Source organism: Venturia canescens, chromosome 11 (assembly GCF_019457755.1).
Source record: "Venturia canescens isolate UGA chromosome 11, ASM1945775v1, whole genome shotgun sequence".
Lineage (NCBI taxonomy): Eukaryota > Metazoa > Arthropoda > Insecta > Hymenoptera > Ichneumonidae > Venturia > Venturia canescens.
Genome location: NC_057431.1, coordinates 3431843 through 3450603, shown reverse-complemented (window position 1 = coordinate 3450603; position 18761 = coordinate 3431843).

Genomic DNA, 18761 nt, shown 5'->3' with positions numbered 1-18761 from the left:
TCTGCTATGGTAACATACGGAACAAGCCATTCGATTTTTTGTAGAGTAATTTTATAATCCTGCGCAGTCGTTTGAATTACTGCATTATCATTGGAACGTGATCTCGTTAAAATCAATTCATGCTTTGCATTCACAACCATTTTTCGATAATCTTCAGCAAAGCCCAGCAGCATACTCAGCGGTATGCATATGTCAAAGTTGCCCGCCGCATCTGCAATTTGTTTCATCTCCGCAACATCAAGCCAACCGGTGTTTTCAAGCATTGTACTCCTCGCCGACGAAAGCGAGGTGTATCCTTTTATGAGGGATGTAATACCCACATTCTTATTACGATCGATTTCAACTGCATTAAGTTCATAACGCACCTCCTCGAATAAATGACAAATGCCGTTGTTAACGAAATTTGTTGAAGTTAACGCTGCTCCATCTGGCTTTGTCAATTTTCCACAAATGTGAATAGAACTTTTGCTCGGTAGAATTGATAAATCTTGATATTGGATTGAAATACGTATTTCATCGCTATTGTTGTATATTGATGACGCATATGGTTGATGAGCATGAACCTCATAATGTATAATGGATTCATCGAACATTACGGGTGTTTGAATGTTTACAATTTCCGCTTCCATTTCACACAACAGATGCACAATGCACAAAGTAGATAATTCTTCACACGCGTAGCCCACGAATTCTGAGACCCAAATTCTTCAAGAGTAGACGATTTTGCGGTGTTAGCGCTTTGAGCGATGATCGATGACTGATTCTGCAATTCCATGCCGGTGGCTTATTAATATTGTCCACTCTATTGTAAACTATGCCCATCGAGATTTTATGTGCAGTCGTACGGTGATGATTTCTCCGCGAAAATTTACCAAATCACCGTCTTGATCAACAATACGAAGTTGTATATTGTCGATTGAACGAGTTGTAATAGGTAGATATATGACGCTTGATGGTACTTCAATGATTTTATAGCCTGGCGGTACAGATGGGAAAAATTCATGAATTGTATGAACTTTTTGTCCGTTAATGTAAGCACCAGTGGTTATATTGCACTCGACTCGTATGGCGTTCACTTTGAGAATGGATACTGGCAGATCAGACACATGTCTTTTATTGGCTTCCAATGAGCGCGATGCAAAGCCCAGCAGGGGTCCAATCGAGTTTTTAGATGAAAAATGTATAGGTTGATCACACTCCAGTTCACTGCGTAGTGTATTATTATTCGGTTTGAGCTGAATTTTTATGTTTTTACGAGTTAGTTCAGATTTTAAGTAATTTTCAATGTCCTCTATTTCATAACTACCCGTTGGTATGATCAATGTATGTGGTCCAACATGAAACTCATTCGAGCCAATGTCGATATTGGGAATTGAATTGAATGTGAGTAGCTCAACGAGGCCGAGAGTATAATTTTTGTCGGGTGATAGCACGATAGGTGGAAAGAATTGCGCCTCGAGAACAGATGACGATCCAGATATGGTGATTGTTAAGCTATCATCCATGATGCTTACAAATTAGAACTAAACTATTAGACTTGTATTCCTCATTTATATAGTGTGTATTTGCCTCGACGATTCAACTGACCACACAAAAATTTTAAACATAAATGACCGCATATTACGGTATTATATTCTTGATATTTTTTATAATTATATTTCACGCTACCAACATTGAAGTATTTCATGAGTTCGGGTGGAGGTGGGAGATTTCCAAAACTGTCAAAATACATGATTTTCCCACCAGTTTTTTTGAAAGCAACCCAATACGTGCCAGGACCAACATTTTCATCCAAATTCACAATGGCAGATTCGCGTTTCAGTGGTCCACTCGCAGGTAGAGTATCTCGCATGTAAACTCCTCGAAAATTTGAAATTTTCATGATTATCACATACTTTAGTAGATCATGATTGGTGAGTGGCCGATGTGGTAGCGTGATTATGCGTTTTTTTTTGGTGAAATATGAAGGCCCAAACCCTGCTTAAATGGTTTCATTACTAAACCTTTGCCCAAAGCAATCGCCTCGATGGTTCGATTATGACGTTTGTTTTCTTCCAATTGTTCTTTAGCCGATTGAGCATTATTCACAGCATTTGTTATTGCGGCCGCACCACCAGACAAAGCACCTGCAGCGCTGAGACCGGCAAAGATTGGAATGAGAAAGGGTAGCAGACCCCCGGTTTTCGGGGGAACAGGTAACACTCGAGGTGTGCGTACTTTGACACCTTTCACGCTGGCACGAGCCCCTTTTAGTGCGGACAAGACCACTTTACGAGGATCATCACTTCGAATCATAGTTTTTCGTGCTGCACTAATGACCTTCTTCAAGCAAACACTTTTTGCTGCAGTTTTTCTCGTCTTCTTCTTCTTCTTCTTCTTATTCAACGACTCCATGCCCATACCGAATTTTCTTTTCGCCTTCATAATGTTCGTTACTGCCAAAGCGCTTGCTCTCTCACCGATACTAGCGTCTTTTGCGATGACTCGTTGCCACGCTTGTTCAGACAAAACTTTTTCCGCCAAATGCCTCGCTTCTAAATTATGTCGATTTTTCGAGTATGCAATATCGTGCTCTTTGCAAGCTGTATCCAGCGAGTTTATTCCAGGATCACCACGCGCAAGACGTTTGACCAACTTTGTGCCAGGTCCACAATATTGATAGCCCGGTAAATGTAATTCTATGGGAAGATTGTTGATGAGATCGTTGATTAAACCTTTACCCGACTTATGATGTATGATCATCACCGTTGGACAGGTCGTTCTTAACTGATCATTGCAGATGTTATAATGGTGTATTTATAGGGTTTTCAATTGGTCGCGTATGAGATGGTGCCCAAGAAACAAGTTTCAGGTGGTGGTGGTGGTGGTGGTGGTCAACTCCCCATCATAAATTTCGATGAATTTGTCGTTGGAGCGGGTGCGGGTGTGAAGAAGCGTCATGGAAATCTACTACCCGACAGTATTCGCGCCATATTTTGTGGACCATCGAATTGTGGAAAGACTAATGCATTACTCACGCTACTAATACATCCAAATGGTCTGAGATTTGAAAACATTTATCTCTACTCCAAATCGTTGAAGCAGCCAAAATATAGATTGCTTGAGCAAATGCTTCAACCCGTGGATGGAGTGAAATTTTTTCCTTTCAACGAGCATGAACAAGTCATTGCACCAAATGATGCTCGACCAAACTCAATATTTATCTTTGACGATATAGCATGTGAAAAGCAGGATAATGTGCGAGCATTTTTTTCCATGGGGAGACATGAGATTGTAGACAGTTTTTATCTATGTCAAACGTACACGCGTATCCCGAAACATCTTGTGAGAGATAATGCAAATTTTGTTGTGCTGTTCAAGCAAGACGACATGAACCTCAAACATGTGTATAATGATCATGTGAATACCGATATGACTTATGCATGCTTCAAAAACATGTGTATAAAGTGTTGGAAGTCGGAAAAGTATGGATTCATCACGATTGACAAGGATAGTGAAATGAATGCTGGAAGATATAGAAGAGGATTTGATTTCTTCCTCACTGAGGATGATAATGATGATAATAAATGATTGTTCTTTAGTGTTTATAGAACAGTCTGAAGTCTGACTTGCTCATGTCAACATGAAGAGCAAAGAACTTTTAAAGGAGAAGGCTGTATTGAGTGAACTTGCCAAGGCAAGTGATGCAATCAGACGGAAACATCGAATGTTAAAAAGTGGACGAGACAGTGTTCAGCAGAAAATGCATGATGTGTTTAAACCGATTGTTGAGCCGTTAGAAGAGCTAGTGTCATATACAAAAAACCCAAAAGATAAAATTAAGAAGGAACGTGTGAATGTTAAGGTGGAGAAGAGGGGTGAAGAGGAGCCTCAAATCTTTGAAAAAATACAAGACAACATGTTACACAACATTTCTCCAAAATATGATGATGATGATGATGATGATGAATGGCATGATGTAATTGTCGATGAGAATGTGCCCTCAACTAATAATAATGATGATGATAATGAAGATAATGATAATGATGATGATGATGATGATGATGATGATGAATCATCTAAAGATGTTGATGAGTTGATAAATGAATATTTGAGTTTACTACGTGGAAATAACAAGACGAAATTAGACTGCTTGTATGGTGTACGAAATCTCGCTCAGAATAAATTGATGATTGGCAATTCACCAATTCATTTTGAACTCGATCATATATCAGTTGGAGCGGAAAAGTATCCAAAAAGTATTGGTTTGATCGAATTATTGTTTAAAAAAGAGCCTGAGCTCAAATATTTAACACCAAATGACTTGGAGAAATATCAAAAAATTATTATTTCAACGAATGCTCATAGAAAATTTTATAAACGTAATGGTGCAGTACGCCATGATAAAAGTAATAAATTCAAAAATTATATATCCAATATGCTGCATAGCAATGGTGGATATAAAAAAGGTGGTGGTGGGGGTGATAGTGTTGGTCTGCCCAAGTATAAGGTGGCACGCAAGCATACCTCTATCGACTACGTGCATTGGGACGATCCGAATGAACTAGTGGATCGTCTTCGCTTATTACTCGCATCGCAAGCAGCCGGAAACTCATCGCATTCGAATGAAATTATTTCAATTATTGAAGAATTGCGCGAAGCTGAAATCATTTATTAACATGTGAGGGCTTGCTTTCATCCGCATTCCCAACATGACAGTCGATGTGTTTGGACGAAAGCTGAGTAGACGTGGTGCAGGTCCTCCGGGTAAACCAGGTGTTGGATTCAATAAAGCCCCAGACGGTCATTTTAATTTGGAACGAAAACGATTGGGAAACGTTGGCGACCCAATAAATGCCAGAGATGTTGTAACACTCGGTGTATTAAGTAAACACATTCATTCTATAACTCATGGTGTGACTCATATAACGACGCAAAGGTGCGAATCGAATGTGGCTGCTCTAGAGAAGCGTGTAAAAGATGATCTCACCACTCTACGCAAGGAGATGAAAAATTTGGAAAATGCGATCGCGAAGCAAATAAAAGATGATCTCCCCATCCTGTTAAAGGAGATGCAAAATTTGGAAAGTGCAGTTGCAAAGCTTAAAAGTGACTTCAAAATTTTACAATTAAACTGAAGTGAAACGATCGAAGAAAAAGCCAACAATACTCAATCATGAAAATGTGGTAAGACGTGTTGCGACTGACGAGAGAAAATGAGTGATAAGAAGCGTGCCGTGGTGGAGGAGCTGCATAAGCCAGCTCGACGAAATTATCCACGTCAACGAGTGGATATACGCGGCCTGGATGAGACTTGGCAAGCTGATCTTGTGGGTATGACCGCATACGCACAATACAACTCCAAGTATAAATTTTTACTTACCGTCATCGATATTTTCTCCAAATTCGCCTGGGCCGCACCGTTGAAGAGTAATAGTGGGAAAGATGTCACCGCCGTTATGGAATCAATTTTCCGCAAAGGACGTGTACCGAAAAATCTTCATGTCGACCGTGGCAAAGAGTTTTACAATATGGACTTTAAGAATTTAATGAAAAAATATAATATAAATTTATATTCAACATTTAGCAATTTAAAAGCTTCGATTTGCGAACGCTTCAATCGCACACTCAAAAATAAAATGTGGCTACAATTTAGTCTTCGCGGCAATTGGAAATGGTTAGATATTCTTAGTACTTTAATTAAGAATTATAATAATACTATTCATATTACGACAAAAATGAAGCCGAAAGATGTTAACATCGCGAATGAAGAACGACTTTACATAGCGTTTATAACCGAATAGAGGTGGTGAAAAAACGAGCAAAATTTAAAATAGGTGATAAAGTGCGTATAAGTAAGTTTAAAAATGTTTTCGATAAAGGTTATACGCCAAATTGGACAACTGAAATATTTACCGTCTCCCGTGTAAGAAGAACTAACCCAATAACTTACCATTTAAAAGATTACCAAGACGAGGTCATTGCCGGTGGTTTTTACGAGCATGAACTTTTAAAGGTGAAATATCCTGATATTTATCTCATAGAAAAAGTAGTTAAGAGGCGTGGCAATAAGATATTTGTAAAATGGCTCGGTTTCGACGATAGCCAGAATTCATGGATTGATGCTGGTGCAATAAAATGAAATGAAAAAAAATCTCTCTCTCTCTCGCTTTCATGACTTTCCTTAAGCTATTATTTACAATGGCACTCGATAATGTCCCCATGGTAGAGTTTGTACACTTCCTGGAATGATATATCGTTTATCGTCGTGAGGACTCAGAGCAGTTTTTGTCTCTGAAATTGTATATACCTGATGTAAAAATGATCTTATACAAGACTGACTACGAGTTATTTCAATATCATGCTCTAAGCATTTCATATAATCGTCAAAGGTTATTGTTCTAGCGACAACATTACTCTTCACTCCCTTCACCTTTTTCGTTTCTTTTTTACCCTCCACGCGTGTTGCATACATTTTAGATCTAAGGCCCACGAATTCAGTCATAATAGCCCCATTGTTCTCATCTTTCATGAGACCTGGGACCTTTTTATTGACCAACGGTATTTCATATACTGAGACGAACTAGATCATAGAGCGTACGGCCTTACCGACGGCAATGAGCGATACGCGTATCACTCAACGAGAGGCGCCCGCGTACGGGCTCGCTTATCGACCCGCACCACATAGATCACCAGAAGAACCAATTTTCATTAATTTCATTGAATAAATCATTTCTCGTTAACAACAAAAGACTGAATTGAATAAGAAATTTTGGTGCGAACTAACCAGTGGCAATGTCAGAGCAAATCAATTTCATAAAATAAGAAAAACTTATCAAACAATTTCAAAGCAATCAATTTCAAAGCAATCAATTCAAATTTAAATAGTTTTCGCGCGTCACTGCGACTAAGGCTCGTAAGAGCCAATCAAAAAACTCCGCCAATAGGCGAATTTTTCAAATCTCCAATAAGAAAATTACTTAGTCTCCATTGGCGAGTATGAATTATTGCACAGGCGCAGTTCATTAAAACGCAATTTCACTATTGGTCGAAATTAAGCGACCAATAATAAAGCACACCGAGGATAAAATTAGCCAACCAGGAATTTTAGAGCAAACGAAGGTTCGAGATCTTAATAAGCGAGCGAATCAGAAATCTCACGAGCCCGCCAAATTATTATGATTATTTCGCGTTGTTGTATCGGCCCAGTATAAAAAGGCATCGAGAGCGAGTCTCGGAAGCCAGTCTTGCCCTCATCACGCTTGACTCGCTTCCGCACGCCGATCTGAGACTGAGCAACTCAGATCCGCACACGCAATTCACCAGCCGATTCTGACTTCGCAACTCAGAATCCGCTTTGCAAAACGTAGATCACCACCGACTCAGTTTGGAAGGGCAGGCCCCATTCGGCTCCGTTTGGGTTCAAGATTTCCACTCTGGGGCACCGATCTGACTAGAAGGGCGGGGACAGTTCGATTCCATTCTGGACCAAGATTTCTGCGAGATTACCCATCCTTTTCCTGCCAAGAGGGCGGTGACCGTTCGGCTCCGTTCGGTCACAAGATTCTTGGGGGAATCCTTCCTTCCATGCCAGGAGGGCGGGGGCAGTTCGGGTTCGTTCTGCCTTAAGATTCCTGGGTGGACTAAATTCCGGTTGATAGGTGCCAACGTTTAAGGCAAACCATTAAAGATCTACCTGACTTTTTGCATGAAATCATAAAATTCTTTAAAAACACGAAACTCAAATTCAATTAGCGAAATCCAATTCTTCATTTGCGAAACTTAATTATTTGCGAAAGTTACTTCTTTATTTGGGAAAATTAATTGCGTAGCCAAAATTCGTTAATTGCGGAGACTTTAATTTGCGAAACATAATTTGCGAAATTTGTTCTTTAATTTGCGAAATATAATTTGTGAAATTTGTTCTTTAATTTGCGAAATATAATTTGCGAAATTTGTTCTTTAATTTGCGAAATGTATTCTTGAATTTGCGACATTAATTCTTTAATTTGCGAAATATAATTTGCGAAACCTGCTCTTTAAATTGCGAAAATAATTCTTTAACTTGCGACAATTAAATTGCGAAATTAATTCCTGAAATTGCGAAATCAATTCTTTAATTGACGGAATCAATCTTTAAAGGCGAGATCAAGTCATTAGCGTGCGATCATATTTTTTATACAAGAAAAATACCAAAAGCAAGAAGGAGACACTCCTTTGGCTCGAACCAAGATTCTCTTTTGTTAACCACCACGAAATCATCAATTTTGAATAAACTCTTTGATTTTTTTACAGATCTTTCTCCGCACCTTTGTTTTTCTTTCATGCCTGCTCCTTTTACTCTTTAAGAAGCTCGAATCTACGCGTAACGGCGTGTTCTAACACGAAAAAGAACCGTTACAATACATTATCACTTGGATAGTCGCTCGAGTCAAATTTTTCAATATTTCGCTTCATATCCTCATATACATCTTCACAGTGAATGTGATATATAAGACTATCAGTGTCTGTATACAAAACTTTACACTTGTCATGATATAATGGAACCATAAAATCATGATGAAATTCATACAAGCATGTCTTTGAAATGTCCAAAATCGACATTCCAACATATATAGGCTTGTTGAATTTCACCTCGAGATTACGCAATTCCACTGCGATGAGATTTTCCGCGAATATGCTGCGACTATGAAAATTTGGCTTTGCAATCATTGCCTCTGCACCATATCGACCATCCCATTGCGTTAGAATTTTCACTTGTACATGCGTGCGTACGTCTTCCAGTGTTTTGCCAAACACCGCATTGTTCATTTTTCAATCTATGTGTGGAACTTAGAATCGCTCATTTGGTAATCCCTGAAAAAAAGTATATTATTGATCCATACCGAGTGTTGAAGAAGCATGATTTCATGTGATCGAATACTGAGAATCGAAGGGGAAATTCGATGAGAATAAGCCGTATTCAATTGTGAGATTGAGAGAGAATTACGAAATTTGAGATGACGAGATGTGCAAGACAGGACTCACACGGTGAGATAGAGGTTCGACATTGAGATAGATGCAACCGTGTGAGCTGAGATTTATCTATGTCTTGCACCTTACATTCTATAGTTGAGTTAAATGAATAAGTCGTAAACTAACCTTGATTATGAGGATCACGACAAAAAAACTGAACCAATAGAAATATACCAAAATTGTGATTTCCTTATTTTTCTCAATTAATGTCGTTCTTTTTCTATCGATGATCTTCTCTCAACCCGTGATTTTTTCTTTCTCTCCCGAGACAAAAATTGTGTTGTCCTCGTTACCTAGGAAACTACAGAAGCATCAAGGCCTCCTCTCAGGTTTCGGTATTTGGTTCACCGTTCAGGTTGTGTGCGTTTGGGAAGTATTTAGCAACAGTAGGCAATGAACATTTCTATCTATTTTTTTTTTACTCTTTATTATTTAATAACTATTTTAAACATGCCGCCCGCCTTCGTTGTCGTAAGCAACGAATATTAGTCTATATTTAATGGGCACAACTTAACAATTGGTCGTTTGAAAATAGAAGTATTTGTCTTCACAGTTGCAACTCGAACAAGGTTATCCTTTCCTGGATGAAGTTGAATGATTTTTCCTAAGGCCCATTTACCTGGAGGATATCGTTCATCAATAATATAAACTAGAGTTCCTTCCGACAGATTGGGTGACGATTTATTCCATTTATACATTGACAGATGCCGTTGTATATAGCCTTGCGACCATTGACGCCAAAAACTCTGAATCATTTGTGATAAGAGTTGCCACCTTGATAACCGAGATGCTTGAAGATGTTCCAAATTGGGTTCAGGAATCACTGTGAGTGATTCGCCAATTAAAAAATGAGCAGGAGTAAGGACAGTTAAATCATCAGGATCATTTGTTAAAGGGCAGATCGGGCGGGAATTAAGAATTGATTCGATTTGAATAAGCAATGTAGTCATTTCTTCATATGTTAATAAGGAATCACCCATGACTCGCCTCAAATGGTACTTCATTGATTTGACTCCGGCTTCCCATTTTCCTCCAAAATGCGGTGCAGATGGCGGATTAAATTTCCAGGTTGTTCCATCATTAGCTATAATTGATGCAATTTCGTTCAATTCTTTGGATGACGATGTAAATAGTTTTCTTAATTCTTGATCAACTCCCTTGAAATTAGTGCCGCAATCACTGCTTAATGTTGCACAAATTCCTCGTCTTCCGATAAATCGCTTATAAGCAGCGATAAATGCTTCCGTAGAATAGTCAGTAACCAATTCCAAGTGAATTGCAGATGTTGATAGGCAAATGAACAAAGCTACCCAAGATTTGTATGATCGAGCATTTTTTCCTTTCCAAGTTTTTATGGAGAAAGGCCCTGCATAATCAACGCCAGTATGAAGAAAGGCTCTCGATGGAGTAACTCTGGCGGATGGGAGTTGTCCCATTCGTTGTTGAGCATTTGATTGACGATATCGTGTGCATTTAACACACTTAAGGATAAATGATCTAACAGGATTTCGCCCTCCAATAATCCAGTATTGAGATCGAATATATGCGAGTATCTCGTGGGTAGATCCATGCAGAGTTTGGGCATGCGCATGTTTTATAATGAGCCATGATAATTGATTATCTTTTGGTAAAATGTATGGGTGTTTTGCGTTTGAATTTAACGATGAATGATTTAATCTTCCACCAACTCTCAGCAACCCGTCAGCGTCAATGAATGGAGTTAATCGAATCAATGCGTTTGAATTAGGAAGATTCTTTTCCTGTATTATTGTTTGAATTTCATGTGCGAAATATTGTTGTTGTATGATTTTTATCCAATATTTTTTTGCCTCGTGTATTTCACAAGGAGTTATCACTCGATTTGATGAAGATATCGTAGTTTTCTTTAAGAGTTTAACAAATCGTTGACACAGTGAAGTAATTCGTAATAATCGATTAAGTGACGAATAACGATTGAGTAAATTCCATGTTTCTACTTGAATTCCAATATGAACAACAGAATGTTTTGTTATAATTCGGAGTTCCGGTGCTGAGATTGGCTCTGAATTGCCTGAACTGTGAGATGGCCAATGCGATGGATCTTTTGACAACCAAGGTGGTCCGTGCCACCAAATAGTATGAGATCGAAGTGTTATTGCTGACATTCCTCGTGTGGCACAATCAGCTGGATTTATAATGCCTGGTACATGTCGCCATTGAGCAGTGGGCAAAGTCTCTTGAATGTAGCAAACCCTGTTGTGAACGAAATCTTTCCATCGTGAAGGGTGACTATTAATCCACACATTAACAATTGATGAATCCGTCCAAAGATAGCAAGGAACGTCTACCAATTTCAAAATTTGTTGACACCGTGCTGTAAGTTTCGTTAGAATCACAGCTGACGATAACTCCAATCGAGGAATAGTCATTCTTTTGATAGGAGCAACTTTTGTTTTAGAACATAATAGTGTAACTGAAACATTGTGGTGACTATCCACGGTTCTGACATAAACTGCGGCTGCCATTGCTAATTGCGAAGCGTCGCAAAAACCATGTAATTCAATCTGAGCTTCCGTATTCGTACCTAACCATCGTGGGATTGAAATATTATCCAACTCGTCTAATAGATGTGCGATTTGATTCCATGATTGTATTTGATTTGCCGGTAAGAGTTCATCCCAGTTTAATTTAATTGCCCACAATTCTTGAAGAAAGATTTTTAATCGAATGAAAATTGGTGATAGAAGTCCAAGTGGGTCAAATAATTGAGCGATTTTAGAGAGAACGTATCTTTTTGTTATTTTGATTGGCGGTGAATGGGCGAATTTAAATTGCAGAGAATCGGACTGCGGTTTCCAAGATAATCCGAGAGTCCGAATGACATCATCTTGAATTGATATTGAGGAATTAGTCGTGTAAAAAATAGATGGGATGAGATTAAGAACTTGAGTACTATTGCTATTCCATTTTCTCAAAGGGAAGCCGCCCGCCATACATAATTCAAAGACTTGGTGTGCTTTTTCCTGTGCCTTTTCAATAGTGTCAGCTCCACCAAAAATATCATCTACATATCTTCCGTGATTCATCGTGTCAATTGCCAAAGGATATTTATTTCCTTCATCTTTGATTAATTGATTAACGCATCGGAGAGCTAGATATGGAGCACAAGCCAGTCCGTACGTGACAGTGGTGAGCTCATATTTTATGATTTGTTGATGAATTTTCCACAAAATTCTTTGATACTTCCAATCCTCAGGATGGACATCAATTTGACGATACATTTTCTCAATATCGGCATTGAATATGTATTTGAATTGTCGCAACCATATTAAGACGTCGAATATTTCATTTTGGAGTTTTGGTCCAGTATGAAGTAATTCATTAAGCGATTTTCCATTGGTAACCTTACACGAGCCATTGAACACAACTCGTAGTTTAGTGCTAACACTGGTTTCACGAACGACTCCATGATGAGGAAGATAAAAAACGTGTTCGGGTTCATGAATTCCCTCAGGAACTCGAATCATATGTTTCAACTGTTCATATTCCGAGAGAAATTTCGAATAGGTCGATAAGAACGATGGTGATGAGTCGAATTTCCGTTGCAGATGGTTCAACATTTGATAAGCAGCTGGTTGTGAATTGCCTAATTTGTCAATAGAATTTTTAAACGGCAATCTGACTGTATATCTTCCGTTGAAGTCTCGTGAGTGCGTTTGACGAAAATGATCTTCGCATTGTTGATCAATAGTTGTCAATGGATTTTCATTTTTTGGTTTGACTTCTTCCTGATACCAAAATCTTTCCAGAAGTGTTTGAAGGTTCTGATCGATTGAACAGCTGAGTATTTTCTTTTCTTGAATTTTTCCGGCTTCTTGACAGGTTAAAGGTCCAGAGAGAATCCAACCTAATGTTGTAAGCTGAGCAGTGGGCGTTGTTTTGTTACCTTTAATTATGGGACCTTTTAACAATTGAGAATATAAATCAGCTCCGATTAATAAGTCTATTTTTTCTTGCTGCATGAAATTAGGGTCTGCTAACTGAAGATTTTTAAGATGCGGCCATCGTGAGATCGAGGTTTGTGTTGACGGAATTGACGATGTTAATTTGGGTAGTATATGAGCTTTAACGATGTTCGTAAATGACCCATTAAAATGCGGAGCAAATTCTATTTTGACAATTCCTCTGGTATTGCCAGAACTATGTCCTCCGATTCCTGTAATTGGAACCGAAACTGATTGTCGTGGTAGGTTCAATCGTTGAGTTAATGCTTCAGTTATGAGTGAAATTTCTGATCCTTGATCTAATAAAGCTCGCACTTGTAATACATTTTTAAATGTATCGCGTACTTTAATTTGAGCTGTTGGTAATAGAATAAGTTGACGATTGTTTTGTCCAAATGAAAGAGTCTGATGAACGGATGGGTTTGTTCTAGTTGTCACTAGTGAATGTGTCTCACTACTTTCTTTGATTTCGGTGGTTTTTGGTTGAATTGAGAAATGGAGGGTAGAGTGATGTTTTTTTCCGCATTGAAAACATCGTTTAGTCGATCTACAATTCGAGACTTGATGTGGTCCTAAGCAATTAAAGCATAATTTTTTGTCGATAACAAATTCTTTTCGATGCTTTGGAGATTTTCCTTTATAGTCGGGACAGCTGGACAAATAATGATCATTTGAACATAGAGAGCAGGAGTTAATTTGATTCAAATAGCTCCCTGAATTATTGTCATGTCCGGTGACATGAGATCGTACTGCTTGACGGACACCTGTTACTGATTTTTGTGATTGAGAATTCTCGACTGCTGGTAATGACAACATTCGGGTTAATAGAAATTCTCGCATCTGCTCCCAGCTTGGTAATTCTTTTGAGACACCTAATTGATTTTCCCAATTTTTTAGTGACTCTGAATCCAATCTTTGAGTTACTAAAAATACGAATATGTCGTCCCAAGTATGAACCGGTCTTTCCAACGTTTCCAATGTTCGAACAATTTGAGTGATCGATGTGTATAAATATTCAATTTCGTTAGCTGACTCCTTAGAGACCTTTTTAATTGCGAACAGCGATTGTAAAGCTGTTTGAACTATCAGTCGTTTATTTTCGTAAAATGAGATGAGTGCATCCCATGATTTTTGAAAATTGTCAGAGACAAGAGAGGTATTTTTCAAAAGTTGCGCTGCTGATCCTTGTAGGCTGGTTTTCAAATATTGGAGTTTTTCCACGGATGAAATTGTGGGATTTGCGAGCACGAGCGATGAGAACAGATCGCGAAACGAGAGCCAATCTGCTAGATTCCCGTTAAATTTGGGAAGGTCAATTCGAGGGAGACGAGGTGCTTGACACGTAATTGTTTGAATTGAAGGTTGCGAAGATGACTATGACGATTGCGGTCTATGATCGATTTCGCAGTGATTGGTTAATAGATCAGTCATTTTTTCTAAGTTTTCGAGATACTGCTCGTATGTTTTGGTGTACAGGTCATTTTTGAAATATGAACGTTGATTGATTTCATGTTTCATTTGATCATTCAATTGTCGTATTGCTAAATTGATTGCATCATGAGCAATAGTGAAGTTCTCCCACTGTTCTTTTAATGATTCAATTCGAATTAAGATTCGCGTTCGGTTAATGTGATTGACTGATCGTTGAATAAGATTTTGATACGCTTGAGTAATTAAGTTCATATACACCGACTGTTGTTCAATTCTAAACTCGATATGTTCGATGTGCATCTCGTACTTACTGAAATCCGGCTCGAAGGACCAAAATTTTCAATCTATGTGTGGAACTTAGAATCGCTCATTTGGTAATCCCTGAAAAAAAGTATATTATTGATCCATACCGAGTGTTGAAGAAGCATGATTTCATGTGATCGAATACTGAGAATCGAAGGGGAAATTCGATGAGAATAAGCCGTATTCAATTGTGAGATTGAGAGAGAATTACGAAATTTGAGATGACGAGATGTGCAAGACAGGACTCACACGGTGAGATAGAGGTTCGACATTGAGATAGATGCAACCGTGTGAGCTGAGATTTATCTATGTCTTGCACCTTACATTCTATAGTTGAGTTAAATGAATAAGTCGTAAACTAACCTTGATTATGAGGATCACGACAAAAAAACTGAACCAATAGAAATATACCAAAATTGTGATTTCCTTATTTTTCTCAATTAATGTCGTTCTTTTTCTATCGATGATCTTCTCTCAACCCGTGATTTTTTCTTTCTCTCCCGAGACAAAAATTGTGTTGTCCTCGTTACCTAGGAAACTACAGAAGCATCAAGGCCTCCTCTCAGGTTTCGGTATTTGGTTCATCGTTCAGGTTGTGTGCGTTTGGGAAGTATTTAGCAACAGTAGGCAATGAACATTTCTATCTATTTTTTTTTTACTCTTTATTATTTAATAACTATTTTAAACATTCATCAATTTGAACATTGTTTTTTCAAATTCGTTCTTCGCTTGAGTTCGAAAATACGTATTCAATTCAATGTATGATTGAAGCCAGGGGGATTGCTCGAATTGCAATATTCGATGGATTTTTGTAATTTTCAATCCATGATTTAGACACTGTTGTAAAGCACGATAGTGAATTACATAACGCTTTTTTTCATGGACCGTTGCAAGCAACTTTTCCTGCTTCTTACCCGGAGGTTTATCATGTGTTGGACAAAATGGTAAGTCGACGTGTGTATCATGTAAATTCTCAGGGTATTCTAAATCAACTTCGAGGATGTAGCCGATTGGTGAATCTGCAGCGATCGATTCAATGTTAAAATTTGTAATATCAGAAACCCACTGAATCTTAGAATGAGGCAAACATTCTGTCATTGCCCATCCATACAAGTTATTCACATCATAATACATTAGATATGATGAGGGTTCCGATGGATTGAACGATTTCATGTACTTATTATTTGCTTTCGCATACCTGCAAGAGCATTGACTCAAACCTCCTCGTATACCCCTCTCAATGAATAGCACCATGTCAATGTCCGTGAGTAACTCGAATTTAATCCCCGTTTTTTTCATCATTGCATCCCAGGAGAATCCGGGAAGCGTGTAATAATGTGCTGGATCGAGAGTATATCTTTGTAGGCATGTATCACGAAAATTTTCAAATATATCAGCTAATAGAAGAATATCCGTCTTTAGATACAAATCGCTGTATTCACCGAGCGTTCGAAGTGAAAATCTCTCCCACACATTTTTCGCGTGTGCATACTCTGAATCATCGATTGTCTCGTCAGTCAATGAACTATAAAATGCACCTTGAGCTGGAAGACAGGTCTCATCTAATTTTTCCATACTATCAATATACTCATATGGAAATACTCCTTTTCGAGTCAAGAGCATGAAATCATCTGCGGATAAACTTTGAAATTGAGATTTTAAAATTTTGAGTTTATCTATGGTTAATAGTGATGCTAGTTTGTCTAGACTTGTGCTTAGAAATTTGAAAGAATCAATGAAGCGCAGTTTTATATTCTTCCGTGTGTCTTTCGATGTCTGCACGGTCTTTGTAAATGAAATGTATTTTTCTTTTGTCAGAGGGAGAACGTCAACTTTCCCCGTGAATGCAGTGGCCACTTCTATGATGATAAAATGAGCATCGTACCCTGACAAATTGTGAAATACTATCGGAATGACGAAGGAATTTTGATAATTTAAATTACAATTAGAGTGTGCTGGACCTCTGAATTGCCCCGTTAGATGGCAATGATCACGCACACGTTGCTCTTGTTTTTCGAACGCTTTCTCACAAATATGGCAATTCCTATCCTCACGAAATTTTTTCCATTCAGCCGGTGTTAACTCATTCATGGGGATCGTACGCAATAAAATTTTTTCCACTTTCAATGCCAAGTCTCTCAACTCCTTTACAAGCCATTCTATACAATTACTACCGCGATGAGAATAATAACCCGACAATTTTTCATCGTATGAACAGCTTACATAATATCCAGCGCTGAATGCCCGATGATATTGTTTTTTCTTCTCTTCATCTTCAGTCTTCATGAGGATGCACTCCAGATCTGCATAAACGACAAATGGATGTCGCTCTTTTCGGTTGGTGTTTGTGAAACTTAACCATTTGTCAAGTTCGTTGGGCAGTTTCACAGCGCATTCATTCAATTGACCGCAATCTATTTCATGCGAATGTAGTTTCTCAATCGATGGGAAATAGTGTAGACAGCTGTAAAATTGAAAAATTATTGATTATATGTTTTTCAAGATCTATGATTAAAATTTATCTCCACTCCTTTTCACAACTTACCGATCACAGATGTATTTGCACGACCGATGTTTGCTTAAACTCGAGCCCACCAGACGAGCTAGATTCTTTATCATCACATAGTGTCCAATGTTGCCAGGATGTTGATCTTCAATATACAGCAAGTTCACATGTCTATCCTTCTTATTAGATGTTACATGAATTGGTGCCACCGTATCCTTTTTCATTCCATATACGTTTATCGAGAGATCGTTAAGTTTTTCAAATTTTTTCACGCGGTTCACGGCTACGGGGAAAGAAATCCCGGCTAAATTCAACACTGTGGAGTAGTGGGGGTATGACGCTGTTCGGTCGCTGTGACTCTCTGCTGGATAGAGAGCGGCTACCACGGCCCAAGCAAAACATGCATTGTCTTGAGATTTTACATTGACAATTGCCTTCTTCGAGGCTATATGTCGTGGCAATCTAATGTGGCATCCCGCACTCAAAGGTTTATATATTAATATTAACTGTTAGATTTAATATGCGAGTTAAAGACCACCCACTGTCACGTTCTTGAAATTCATCAAGCAAAGTCAATGTAGGCTCAACAATATGTTGAGCATACCACTCACTCAAATCAGATGTTTTGAAAAGTTCTACATTTCGCGTATTTATGCTTTTATACATTTGTTTTTCCCCTGTCATGAAATCACCGTTGAATAGCGTATTCACTTTCACAAAATCATGTTCAGCAATGAAGTTTTGCACTTTTTCAATAACTATTTCACCTGCGTCTGAGAGGAAGAGTCTTGGATCAATGTGTTTTTGATTGATCACAGCACCGGTTATCAAGCGATTTGCGAATGCACTCTCCGTCTCTCGCCAGATCAATCCATTATAATTGCCCGCACCAATGTGGATAAAACGTTGACTTGTCACATGTTTTAAACCTTCCAAACGCATAATTTGAGCCGCCACATATTGATAATAACCAAGTCTCAATCGTATACGTTTCACCTGAGATTCCGCTTTCAGTAAATCAATCAAATCATCACATTTCTTTTCCCAAGCAGTATATTCTTCTATTGAACGAAGCGATGCAGCTTGCTCACACAAGTTCTTCTCTTCTCCCGCAAAAGCCATGGGTGCGAAGCACTAAAATTTTATTGAAGTACAAGCAGGACAACTACCTGACTAAAACTATGATACTTCTCGATGAGCCCTCAGAATAAAAACCTTCTGATTTATCTCTATGTGGGGAAAAAGTGATTTTTCTCACCAATAGAGAAGAAGAAAAGTTAAAGTAATTGTGAAGGAGAGGGGGAGCGGGGGAGGTGCTACAAGATTGAGCCTCCCTTATCGGTCGAGATGATGCTGATGAGTTTTGAAAATATTTGGAAATGTCGTTGGAGCTCTTCAAGATAATAAACTCGAATATATTGACCGTGTTCCCTTTCATCAGAAACATCCGGCATCGTCAGTATGCTATACAGGTATATGTTGACGAAAATGGTTTGGACCTCCATGACGTCTGCTAAGACACCCTTTGCGGCGTGGATTTTTCC